The following is a 10,641-nucleotide window of genomic DNA, read 5'->3' as shown; positions in this document are numbered from 1 at the left end:
ACATCTGTTCTTTATAGAAATTCTAAGCTTAATTTAAAAGTTTAGAATAAATGCGCAGAAATATATGGAGTTCTGAGGAAAAGACATTGCATACTCATCACCTTTAAAATGTAACCTGTTTGGTTTTAATCTCATCACTGGACACTTAAACCATTGAATAAGTAATTAAGTTGTCCAACTTGGGAGGAACTTCTGGATATAGATAATACATGCGGTGATGAACTGGCAAAATATGACCATAATGCATTTTAAAGTCAAAACCCAAATAACTCTTGGATTACCTTTTATTTTTATTTAGTTATACTTCTGTTTTGCTTCATACCTTTGGATAAATAAGTATTGACTCCATCTAGAGACTTCTTCACAGCCACTAAATATACATACTCCCAATCTTTTCTTCAAGAATATTATCAGCAACTACTTATGTGGCAGATTATTTTCCTAAAAAAAGTTACAACAATATTCCCTATCAAACATGTTCTTGTTTTTCTTTTTAAAAATGAACTTTATTTCTTAGAACAATTTTTGACTATTTATAAAAATATTATGAAGATAGTGTAGAGAGTTTTCATTATACCCCATACGCAGTCTTCATATTATTAATATTTTACATTAGTATTGTATGTTTGTCCCCATTAATGAACAAATCTTGATATATTAGTATGAAAAAATGTCCATACATTTTAAATATTTTAATTTTAATTTTTAAATTAGCAAATATATATAGTGCATCATTAGTTTCAGATGTAGTTTTCAATAAATTCAATAACACCCAGTGCTCATTGAATCATGCACCCTCCTACTATACATTTTATCTTATTATCCATACATTCTATCTAGTGTCCATTTCCTGTTCCAAGATCTCATCCACATTGTCCTTATGGCTCCTTAGCCTCTTCTGGGCTGTGACACTCATGTACAATCGAGAATTCTCCCAAAGAGAAGTAAGGTCTTCCCTCTCATGAATCTGGCAGGTTTATGGCTACAGCACAAGGATTGCTATGTGACTTTGGATGGTAGGCCAAATAAAACAGACCTATTTCTTCAGGATGTTTGCTCTCACAACCCAGTACACTGAGGAAACCCAAACTGGCCATGAACAGGTCAAGTATAGTTATTTCTGCTAATAACCTGGCCGTTGTTTCAGCCAACATCCAGCATCATCCACCAGATGTGGCATTAATGATGCCTCCAGATAATTTTAGCCCCCAACTACTGAGTCACTACAGATATCAAGCCTTCAGTTGAAGGTCCAGACTTTATGGCACTGAGAAAAGCCAACTCCAGTATGCCCTGTCCAACCCCTGACACCAGAATCCAAAATAATAATACAGTGATGGTCTTATGACACAAGTTTAGGTTGTTATGTAGTCATAGTAACTGGGAACACTTGAAATTCACAAATTGCTATAACTCCAGATTACATGTTATAGCTAGGAAGTAGTGGCCAGGAAGAAGTAGGAGCATTCCCTGGAGTAGCTGATTGTAGCAGGAGTCAATTGTCATATGCGTGACTCTTTTCTTATTTCTTATTTAACTTAAGAATGAATAAATATCTATTGAGTGTCTATCATGTGCCAGGCACTGTTGTAGGTACCTGGTATGCACCAATGAAGAAAACAAAGATCCCTGCTTTTACTGAACTGCCATTTTAACAAAGGAAGACAGACATCAACAAATAATAACATAAAAAATAAATATATAGCAGGTTTGAAGGTGCTAAATGCAATTAAAAAAAAAAAGACAGCTTGCTGCTAGGCAAAGGGTCAATAGTGCTGTGGGGTTTCTCATAGCATTAAGCAGAAAGGTCAAAATGGGCCTGTTTGACATAAAAAAATACTCTAGTATACCACTGAGTCCAACACCCAGAAAAGCAGAGCCTGAGGCAAAGATCAAGTAGGAAAATTTTGGGAGTATAAGCATGGGATAGTAGAAAGAGAAAAAGGAGAAGCAAGGACAAGAAGTGAGCAAAACCACGTGATGAGGTATGGGAGCCTCTTCCTAACAGGACACAAGAGAAGGGGAAGATTAGTTGGCAAGAATGTTCATTCAGCACATCAAATGTCCTCAAGGGGCTCACAGGATGGGCTTTACTTTGGTGAGGACAAGAGCTGTGGTGTCAGTTTCTCCGTTGTCTGCCCTCTCCCAATGACCCTGGTGCCTTCAGTTTCCATCATCCTTTGGGCTGGTCAGGAGTCCAGATAAAGTTTGTCTCTTATCTGAGTCTGGGCCAGCAGCACACAGTGCACCTCTCATCCAAATACAAATGTGATCAGGCTGCTTAGTGTAGAGTTTGAGCATAGGCTGAGGCTGTGGGCCTGGGCCTGCAGTTGGGATTCCTGCTCTGCAGGGCCTGCAAGAGGTCAATAAAGGCAGCAAGGGCAGAGCAATGTCCTGACAATGGTCCCTTAGAAAGAAAGTGGTAATGCAGAGAATCTGACTAAGCCTGTCGATATTATCTATTTCCAGATGTAAGGTAGTTTGCTGTGTAGAAATCTAGGACAAGGATGATCTGGGCAGATGGAACAGCCAGACAAGATCCTATGGCAAGTATTGTCTTCTTTGATAATGAGCAAGGAGACTAGAATGGCTTAGACATGGGATCAAAAGGGACAGTGAGAAAAAAAAAATGTTTGAGAAGAACACAGGCCCTAGAGGGGCAGGTCTTGTGGGCCTTAGGACTTTAAATAAAGCAAGAGTCTCTAAATGGAAGAGTTGAGTGAAGGATTGGAATGGTTGTGTATAGTTTGGAAGGCTGAGTCTGGCTGTTGGGTTAAAAAGATTCATTGGGGGCATGTGGTGTTTCAGTGGAGGTTGGAGAAGCAGAGGGCCTGGGATGCTAGGGTAATAAAGAGGGAAAAGGACAATAGCTTAGATCAAGATGGTGGTATGAGGCAGTCCTAGGGAGACTCTCTGAAGCATGTAGGGTTTCCTAATGTATTGGATATCAGATGTGAGAGAAAGAACTGCGTCCATAGTTTTTGGCATAGCAAGATGGATGTGATCACTATTCCTTTGCATGGAGAAGATACAGGTGCAACTGCTGTCTGGGCTCAGAACTTCTATTTGAACAAAAGGGATTGAACTATTTAGGTACAGACATTAAGGTCATAATTAGATGTATGAGTGAAAAAGAGGTAAAGAATATTTTTTTCCAACTCTGGGAAACTGAGGTTAGGTGTCCTGATTCTCTGGAAGCCATTCAGCTCCAAGAGGAAGACTTGGGATGTTGTCCACTGTAGTAGTTGCTTGTGAGAATGCTGTGTAGTGCAGACTGGCAGAAGATGGGAAGGTAGGCTAGTTGACCATGTCACAGGAGTTCAATATTTTGGAAATCAAATTGAGCCCCTTTAAGTTTCCTAGTGCATTAGAACATGTTGAGTGTGCCTGGATTTGTCACCTCTAGTGGACTGAAGCCTCCCATTAGTGAAGTCATTGGTTAGCTAGGATTTGGCAGAGGTTAACAAGACTGAGCTGTACTTCTGTCCTGTTTCCCCAGGTTGAACTGTATGATATTGAGGGATCAGACACCCCTTCAATGATTGTATTTTAAAGTAGAAATTGTACTAATACCCAGCATATAGGATTGATGAACCAAAAGTTCAGAGCAGAGCCAGCCACATATAAAGTGGTTAGTAAATGTGAACTGGTATGATGGTGGTGGTGGTGGTGGTGGTGGTTCTGACAGGTTACCCTCTTTTCTGAGGACACTTCTTTCCTGATTTCATAAATTTGAAAGCTGTCTCATTATATAACTTTTTGTCGTACTTCTGAGTGTGTAGGTTTGGAGTTCTAGGAATGAGCCACTTGATGGTTTTCAGCTGAAATTTTTATTTTTATTTTTTTAAGATTTATGGACCCTGGGAAACCCCCAGGGTTTCAGAGGGGAATAGGGCATTGGGATAACCAGGTGATGTATTAAGGAGGACACGTGTTTGATAAGCACTAGGTGTTACACGTGACTAATGAATCATTGAACACTACATCAAAAGCTAATTATGTACTATACAGTGGTTAACTGAATATACAAAACAAACAAAAAAGTAGTGCTTTTGAAAAAATGCAATGAACTGAACATTTATGTCCCTTTAAAATTCATACATTAAAATTCTAAGTACCAAGGTGATGGTATTAGAAGGTGGGGCTTTCATCAGCGAAATTCAAATCAAAACCACATTGAGATACCACCTTACACCAGTTAGAATGGCAAAAATTGACAAGGCAAGAAACAACATGTTGGAGAGGTTGTGAAGAAAGGGGAACCCTCTTACACTGTTGGTAGAAATGCAGGTTGGTACAGTCACTTTGGAAAACAGTGTAGAGGTTCCTCAAAAAGTTAAAAATAGAGCTACCCTGTGATCCAGCAATTGCACTACTGTGTATTTACTCAAAAGATACAGATGTAGTGAAAAGAAGGGCCACACGCACCCCAGTGTTCGTATCAGCAATGTCCACAATAACCAAACTGTGGAAAGAGCCAAGATGCCCCTCAACAGATGAATGGGTAAAGAAGATGTGGTACATATATACAATGGAATATTATTCAGCCATCAGAAAGGATGAATACAGGGTGCCTGGGTGGCTCAGTGAGTTAAAGCCTCTGCCTTTGGCTCTGGTCCTGGGATTGAGCCCCACATTGGGCTCTCTGCTCAATGGGGAGCCTGCTTCCCCCTCTCTCTCTGTTTGCCTCTCTGCCTACTTGTGATCTTTGTCTGTCAAATAAATAAATAAAATCTTTAAAAAAAAAAAAAAAAGAAAGGATGAATACCCAGCTTTTGCATTGACATGGATGGGACTGGATGGGGTTATGCAAAGTGAAATAAGTCAAACACAGAAAGACAATTATATGATTTCACTTATTTTTGGAACATAAGGAATAGCATGAAAGATACTAGGAGAGGAAGGAAAAAAATGAGGGGGGATATGAGAGGGGGAGAAGAACCATGAGAGTCTATGGACCCAGAAAAACAAACTGAAGATTGTAGAGGGGAAGGGGCTGGGGGGTTGCTGGTCTAATGATGGGTACTAAAGAGGGCACGTATTGCATGAAACCCTGGGTGTTACACACAAACAATGAAACATGGGACACTACATCAAAAACTAATAGGGTAGAGTATGGTGACTAACATAACATAATTTAAAAAAAAAAAAAAGCATTAAAAATTTAAAGAAAGAAGGTGGGGCCTTTAGGAAGTAATGAAGTCCGGAAACAGAGCCCTGGTGAATGAGAGTAGTGCCTTTACATAAGAGAGCCCAGAGAGCTCCCTCTCCCCTCTCATCTTGGGAGGGCACAACAAGAAAAAGTACAGTCTATGAACCAGGAGGTGGGTCCTCAGCAGACACTGAACCTGTTGGCAACTTGATCTGGGATTTCCAGCCTCCAAAACTGTGAGAAATTAATTTGTGTTGTTTATAAGCAAAAAAAAAAAAAAAAAGTATTTATCAGAGGTAGAGGAGCAGAGAGAGAGACAGAATCTCTCTGCTGATCATGGAGCCTGAGGTGGGGCTGGATCCCACCACCCATGAGATCATGACATGGGCTGAAATTGCAAGTTGGATGTTCAATCCACTGAGCCACCCTGGTGCCCCTCAGCCGAGAATTTTTAATTAGCAGAAATACTTCTATGGTAGCCACTCTCCACATCGTTCTGTAATGCAGCAGGAAGATGGCAGCCAAGAGAATGCAATAGGGAAAACTGTATCATTTGGGACTTGATATACTGAGAAAATAACAAAAAATGTACATGTTTTCAAGCCCTAAAGTGCTCAACTGATGGATCCAGGTGGGTTTACAACAAGCAGAACAGGGCAGTGTGAGCAGGTGGTGCATTTATGAGCTCTGGGTCAGGATTTATGCAGGGCATCTCTCATAACTCAATGTCAAAAATCTTCATGGAGGGTACCAATGTGCCCATTTCACTGACTGGGGATTTGATGCTGAGAACTTCAGCAACATGCCAGAGCCACAGACTGCATGCAGGGGGCTGGGTCTTGAAACATCCCATGATACATGCAGTCTCCTCTTTGTGCATGTAAGTAAGAGGGTGAGGGGTATGGGTGTGGGTCACAGAAAATTGGGGGCCAACCTGGCATTAGCAGGCAGGAACTACTCTTCACTCTTTGTCCCAGTGCTATCTACTGGAAGATGTCCATGCTCCTGAAACTCCAGTGCGCCATCTCAGAATGAAAGAAAAGAATTAAGGGGTATCATGACTGTGCAGAGCTCTCCACAGCTAGAAGAAAAGTGGAATTCTGGTTTTCTACCTCAGAAATAAAAGGGCTCTATTTGTATATCTTCTTTAAGTTTCCACCAGGAGAAAGAGTTTCCTTATTTATTTATTTATTATTTTGTATAAATGTATCACCCTGTGCATTAAAACTTCCTCTTTAGGGGCTGTTTTACTTCATTAACCCTCTTCTTTGTTTCAAGATCTAACTGTTTCAAAACTCTCCAGCTCATGGAAATGGGAAATAACCTCCAGTCCTCTTACTGCGCTTCCCCTGCAGCCCTGGCTGAGTGAAGTCCCCTGGAACCTGACTACTCAGGGCACTGCTGGGGAGTCATGCTAACAATTCATCTATCTCATGAACCTTCCTTTTCCTGGAGCTCTATGGGAGACACAGACTCTGAACAGAAAGGACCATTTTCTTTCAACTAAGAATTAGTGCTGGTCAGAAGCAATCTCATAATCTCTTGAAAACCAAGGACTCATCACTAAAGTTGTTTAGAACATGCCACAAAACAATCAGATCCCTTCTGTGAGTCCACTGAGAGAGGACATTTTCTAAACCACTTTAACAGGGAAAAATAAAGCAGATACAAAACTACTTAGAACTTTCACTTAAATGATGATCCACAGACCTCTTAAGTTAATCTTAAAAAAATTCTTCAAAGGTTAGGGAAACTACGTTTCTTTTTTTCCTTTGAAGAAAGCTTTCAAGATAGCTTTAAATCAAGGTCATCCCATAAGCAAATTTAGTTCTATCTGCAAACTTAATTCTCCCTAGTCATGCAACCAAACATATTCACAGATTCCTAATGTTAAAACATGGACATTTTTTTTGGGGGGGGGCATTAATTTACCTACACAAAAAAACAAAATCTGTGTGCTGTATGTGATTATTACTAAAGTAGAATTTTTTTCACACTCCTCTCAGCAGACAGGGCAAGGAAATATATGCATTTTTTAAACCTGTGTGTGAATACACACACACACACACACACACACACATCCATCTGTATCTATACTAAGCCTTTAACTATAACCTGATACTCCAATAATAAGAAATCTGGTAACCACTATCTGCCATCATTTAACTTAATTATTCAATTCCAATATACATGGATAATGTATTGTCTACCTGAACTGAACCCCTGTAGGAAAGAACTTAATCAAATAGAGTATAATGCCTATGTGCAGTTCCTTTTGCCTTTAGTCTTACGGATTATGTTTCTTTCCAAAATTTCTTAGGTAACACTTTTCACCCCCACCACTTTTAGGGAGATTATTTCATATATATGCCATATAGTTTTCATTTGTTTTTTCCTCCTCCTCCCCCTCCTCCTCCTTCCTTTTCTTCTCCTCCTCCTCTTCATATATATGCAATATAGTTTTCATTTGTTTTCTCCCCTGCTTCCCCCTCCTCCTCCTCCTCCTTCATTTGCTACAGTTCCATTCCATTCAGGAATTCCCAAATCAGCCCCTTTGAATGTAAAAGACTGAAGTGGGAAGATAGCATGAGGAACCAGAATATAAGAGTACATGAGGGTAGGGACAAGTAATTAGTAAAAACAATCCAACACACGTTGTTTCCTGTTCTGTTAATTTTGGCCATTCTAACTGGTGTAAGGTGGTATCTCAATGTGGTTTTGATTTGAATCTCCCTGATGGCTAATAATGATGAACATTTTTTCCTTTGTCTGTTAGCCATTTGTATGTCTCCTTTGGAGAAGTGTCTGTTCATGTCCTCTGTCTATTTTTTGATATGATTATCTGTGTTTTGGGTGTTGAGTTTGAGGAGTTCTTAAAGATCATGGATATCAGCCCTTTGTCTGTTGTGTCATTTGTGAATATCTTTTCCTATTCTGTGAGTTGCCGCTTTGCTTTTTTGACTGTTTCCTTTCCTGTGCAGAGGATTTTTATCTTGATGAAGTTCCAAAAGTTCATTTTCACCTTTGTTTCTTTGCCTTTGGAGACATGTCTTAAAAGAAGTCACTGTGGCCAGTATCGAAGAAATTATTGCCTATGTTCTCCTCTATGATTTTGATGGATTCCTGCCTCATATTGAGGTCTTTCAAGTATGTGAAGCTATGATAATTGACCTTTTCTGCTTGAGTTATTTCACTCAGCATAATCTCCTCCAGTTCTGTCCATGTTGATACAAAAGTTGTATATTCATCCTTTTTGATGGCTGAGTAATAGTCCATTGTATATATAGACCACATCTTCTCAATCCATTCGTCTGCTGAAGGGCATTTTGGCTCTTTCCACAGTTTGGCAATTGTGCCATTGCTGCTATGAACATTTGGCCCTTCTTTTCACTACATCAGTATCTTTGAGGTAAATACCCAGTAGTGCAATTGCAGGGTCATAGGCTAACTCTATTTTTAATTTTCTGAGGAATCTCCACACTCTTTTCTAAAGTGGTTGCACCAACTTGCATTCCCACCAACAGTGTAAGAATCTTGGAACACTGAAAAAATAAGATTGAAAAAAATCCAACAGCTCGGAAAATACCATGGCCAAAAGTATATTCAGCATCATCTTAACTTTACTACATTCCTAGCCATCTTTTAAAGACCATTGTGAAAGTGTCTTTTTCTGATTATCTCCTTCCTCCCTTCCTCCTCCTCCTTCTTCCTTTTCTTCTTCTTTTCCTTCTTCTTCTCCTTCTTCTTCATCTTTGTCTTCATCTTCTTCCTGGACTAAACAAAGGCACAATGTTCCAACAAGTTTGCTCTATTTTAAAGTCTATGATAAAGAGATATCTGCATGCCTACCAATATTCTTTATAAATAAGTCCCAATTTGTTTCCAGAATGTCTGTTTTTTGTAGATCTTAACAGAATTCGCTTACATGTCTATGTGTTTTATTATTCCAAGCACAAATGGAGGGCATGTTCATTCTTAAAGTATGCAGGTCTACAAGTCTTAGAACAAAATTAGTGCTAAAGAAAAGTGCAGTGAATTCGAGAGAGAAAGCCTGTTGCTCCAGCCATAAGTCCACCAAAACCTCTCATTCTGCCTCATATGTTACCATTTTTAGGATGAGTTATGACCCCTGGAATTTAGAGATGGCTAGTCTATCACAACGTGTAACTTATGAGGGGTGACTCCCCAATAGAATGGCCAGTTTCCAGTAATTTATTTTGGGTTAAGGTGGAGAACATTCTTCCAATAAGCAGAATTATGGCACTAGTATCTTCCTGTTGGCTATACACCTATGGGTTTTTCAAAGCCAAGTCCAAGTTTTATGGGTTTTGTGATGTGTTCTCTCACTATCCTAGTTTTCATTAATATTTCTCACCTCTGAATTCTTACACCATATGTTGGCTTTTTGTGCCACTGGATCTTTTTAATACTGTGCCACTATCCTGGTCATATTTTCATGCTTACTGTATCTCCTAAAAGATGCAGTATCTACCACAGGTAGGATTAATTTATTGTCCTTCTCTTTGTTTCTCAAGGTTTCTGTCATGACATCTTATATGTAGGAAATGGTCAATAAATTCAAGAAGATTGAGAATTAAAAATTACCAACTGAAATCAATTCATCATCCAGGTGAAGAGTGGACTTATCCTAGGAACACTGATTTGGGTTTGACAGGTACCTTCTAGATTCATGCAATATAGGGACATCTTATTTCTATTTACTGCTTTGCAACACAGTAAACCAAACACACAAATTATCAGATTTTCAAGAGGTATTAGGTAAACCAATTTCCACTTCTGTGCTCTCTCCAAAACAGAGACTGTTTTGTCTTTCTCAGTGCAGGTTGTTATTTGGGAACTAATCCCAGGAAGCACAAGTAATAAACAGGGGATATGAACAGACAGGAAATCAATAAAGTACTGTTTATTGAGCTTATGATACTTTTGATGGTGGGTCTTTGTCTCATTGGGACCTCTAAGGTACCTCCTAAAATTCACCCAGGGATCATACTTGTAAGGTTGAGACTGAACATCTATGTGGTGATTGTCCGTGGGAACCTTAACAACCACAACACCATCATCCACTGTATTCCCTCACCAAACTCCAAGGCTGCAGCTCTGGGTGGACTGAGACACTTCTCTGGCATGGAGAATACCCTGAACTAAAATCAGAGAGCCCCACTGGTGTCCTTGAGACGAGGCCTGGAAATGTGCACAGAGCCGCCCTGCACAGCTGCACTGAAATCAGGTCACCTGTTGAGCTGGGGTGAAGAGATGTTTCTTTACCAAATATTGCCTGATTTTTAGAAACACAGGCTAAGACAGAAAAGGAAAGTCCAAGCTGCTTATCTAAGTCTCAATTGACAAGACCTCTAGGATTAGATTTCATTCTTGAAATTTTGGCCTAAGCCTGAGTCTAAACTGTGCATAATTCTGATTTTGAGTTTTGTAAAATTGGGTTTTTGTAGTTCAATTTAATATAGTGCTTT

This window comes from Mustela putorius, unplaced genomic scaffold (assembly GCF_011764305.1).
Source record: "Mustela putorius furo isolate JIRA1106 unplaced genomic scaffold, ASM1176430v1.1 tig00000253_pilon_pilon_pilon, whole genome shotgun sequence".
Classification (NCBI taxonomy): domain Eukaryota; kingdom Metazoa; phylum Chordata; class Mammalia; order Carnivora; family Mustelidae; genus Mustela; species Mustela putorius.
The sequence above is the reverse complement of the archived record's forward strand: the minus strand, read 5'-3'. Positions refer to the sequence as shown.